The 3,343-nt window shown below is 51.8% G+C and overlaps 1 pseudogene; it reads left to right on the forward strand.

The window, feature by feature from the left end:
* The first annotated feature begins 1,471 nt into the window (after positions 1–1,471).
* On the forward strand, positions 1,472–2,696 carry LOC114082053 (protein L-Myc pseudogene; annotated as a pseudogene).
* Positions 2,697–3,343: the final 647 nt, after the last annotated feature.

The raw sequence follows: 3,343 nt of genomic DNA on the forward strand, positions 1-3,343 counted from the left end.
GGGCACCAGATCCTGGTGCAGAACCCAGAACGGAGATGGGAGGCAGGGAGGCCAGGAGGCCCTCGCTCACCTGCCAGGGGAGTTTTCCCTTTTAAATAAACAGACCTGCGGCTGGCCGGCCAGTTCTCTCCCGTTTTTCAGAGCAACACTTATGTACTGATGGCTGTGCATTGTCATGAGAACGGGAGCTGGAATCCTCCTTGGCACAGTGATGGGGGAGGAAGGTCAGAAGACGAAGGATCACACTCAAAAACTGAGAATCACCTTTGTTTTGTATTCACCCATGATGAGAACCAATCACCACCACAGAGAAGGGGAGAAAACTAAAGGTCAGGTCTCTCCCTGGCAACATGAATCCACACAACTGACAGTCGTTTACTGAGTGACTCCTATGTGCCAGGCAAAACTAAGCACCTACTATGTGCTGGGCTCTCAAGTTACAGAGGTGAGCAGAACCACATCCCTGACCCAGCCCTGTCCCCAGAAGAGACCCTTGTTCGCTGCCCCTTGCTTTACCTTCCCAGAAATGAGCTAAGTGATCTCTGCCTCAGCCTCCTGAGGAGCTGGGATTACAGGTGGAGGCCACACGCATGGGCTGATTGTCATTTGTGTGTCTGTTTCCCCCACACCAAGGTCATAATCGTCTTCAGGAGTCACCTATACCTTATGCACCTCTTCCCATGTCCAGCACAGGGACTGGTGTGAGGTAGGTATGTGATAGACATTCTACCAATGAATCAGTGGACAGTGGATCAGTGGACAGTGAATCAGTGGATGGTAAAACAGTGGATGGTGAATCAGTGGATGGTGAATCAGTGGAAGGTGAATCAGTGGATGGTGAATCAGTGGACGGTGAATCAGTGGATGGAGGGGTGGCTGAGGCTTGTCTTTCCACCCCTGTCCTATGCTGCACCAAACTCTCCTTCATCGTCCATCCAGGGTTTCACTGCTGAACAGTTAGGGCACATTTCAAGGCTCTAAATGCTTTCACTCAGATAATACCTGGCAGGACTATAGGCAGAAGACTTCAGGATGCAACTTGAGTCCTTTAAACACATGATCAATTTCTGCACAGCAATATGGTAAGGAAGTCTAGAAGTCCCCCCAAAAAGCTAACCACAAAATTAACATATGAATAAATAATAAAAATAGGAACTTTCCCCCTCAAAAAATTATTTTTCACAGATGTTCACTGAAAAGGGGGAAATAATCCAAAAGTTCAAAAACAATCAAATGGATAAACAATTGTGGTATATCCATACAATGGAATATTACTCAACCATAAATATGAATGAAGTACTAACATGATTAGGTTAAACCTTGAAAACATTATGCTAAGTGAAATAGACCACACACATGAGGTCAGATATGACATGATTCCATTTCTGCAAAATATACAAGAATTGGTGCGGGCTGCCGGGCTGCCCCGAGCCGGCGGGGAGCCGGTCCGCTCCAGGTGGCGGGCGGCGGGAGCGAGGGAGCGGACATGGACTTCGACTCGTACCAGCACTATTTCTACCACTATGACTGCGGGGAGGATTTCTACCGCTCCATGGCGCCCAGCGAGGACATCTGGAAGAAATTCGAGCTGGTGCTGTCACCCCCCACGTCGCCGCCCTGGGGCTCTGGTCCCGGCGCTGGCGATCCAGCCCCTGGGATTGGCCCCCCGGAGCCATGGCCTGGAGGGGGGGCTGGGGACGAGGCGGAATCTCGGGGTCACTCTAAAGCTTGGGGAAGGAACTATGCTTCCATCATCCGCCGTGACTGCATGTGGAGCGGCTTCTCTGCCCGGGAAAGGCTGGAGAGAGCGGTGAGCGACCGGCTCACCCCCGGCGCACCCCGGGGGAACCCGCCCAAGGCGCCCGCCATCCCGGACTGCACTCCCAGCCTTGAAGCCGGCAACCCGGCGCCCGCCACCCCCTGTCAGCTGGGCGAACCCAAGACCCAGGCCTGCTCTGGGTCCGAGAGCCCAAGCGACTCGGAGAATGAAGAAATTGATGTTGTGACAGTGGAGAAGAGACAGTCTCTGGGTATACGGAAGCCAGTCACCATCACGGTGAGAGCAGATCCTTTGGATCCCTGCATGAGACACTTCCACATCTCCATCCATCAGCAACAGCACAACTATGCTGCCCGTTTTCCTCCAGAAAGTTGCTCCCAAGAAGAGGTCCAGAGAGGGGTCCCCAAGAAGAGACTCTGGAGAGAGAAGCCCCCCGAGGAGAAGGAGGATGAGGAGGATGAAGAGATTGTGAGTCCCCAGCCTGTGGAAAGTGAGACTCCTCAGTCCTGCCACCCCAAACCTGTCAGTTCTGCTACTGAGGATGTGACCAAGAGGAAGAACCATAATTTCTTGGAGCGCAAAAGACGGAATGACCTCCGCTCTAGGTTCTTAGCCCTGAGGGACCAGGTACCCACCCTGGCCAGCTGCTCGAAGGCCCCCAAAGTAGTGATCCTGAGCAAGGCCTTGGAATACTTGCAAGCCCTGGTGGGCGCTGAGAAGAGGATGGCTACAGAGAAAAGGCAGCTGTGGTGCCGGCAGGCAGCAGCAACTGCAGAAAAGAATTGCATACCTCAGTGGCTACAAACTGACCAAAAGCCTGACTCTTCTGTCTTACAAAGACAGTCTATTTTTTAACCTCCCTTTCCCCTTTAGTAATTTGCACATTTTGGTTACGGTGGGACAGTCTGAACAGTAGATCCCAGAATGCATTGCAGCCAGTGCACACACAATAAGGGCTTGCATTCTTGGAAACTTTGAAACAGCTCTCCCTCTTTCCTGACTCATGGGAGTGCTGTGTCCTCTCTGGCGCCTTTGGCTTCTCAGCAGGCAGCTGACTGAGGAGCCTTGGGGTCTGCCTAGCTCACTAGCTCTGAAGAAAAGGCTGACAGATGCTATGCAACAGGTGGTGGATGTTGGGGGTGGGGGGATCCAGCCTGCATGAAATCTCACACTCTGCAGGAGCTTTAGGCTAGGAAAGGATGCTCCCGCTGGTGTCTCTGGGGGTGATGCAAGGACAGCTGGGCCTGGATGCTCTCCCTGAGGCTCCTTTTTCCAGGAGACACACGAGCTGTCTTGGGTGAAGGCAAGCTCACAGACTTGAACAACATGGACCATTACCTCACTGTCAGACACTTTACAGTACCTAAAGAGTGCAAACCTTTAGTTTATATTATGATGTTAGGGGACACCTCTCTACTTACTCTGAATGCTGCGACCTTGAGAACATTTAAAAAGCTTGGCCTCAGATTCTTTGTCTTAGAGCCCTTTGGATCCTCTCCTCTGAAGGAGGGACCTTTCTGTCCTTACTTAAAGGACATTTTTTTGACTCATTCTGCTTTTGTT

Source organism: Marmota flaviventris, chromosome 17 (genome assembly GCF_047511675.1).
Source record: "Marmota flaviventris isolate mMarFla1 chromosome 17, mMarFla1.hap1, whole genome shotgun sequence".
NCBI classification, from domain to species: Eukaryota; Metazoa; Chordata; class Mammalia; order Rodentia; family Sciuridae; genus Marmota; species Marmota flaviventris.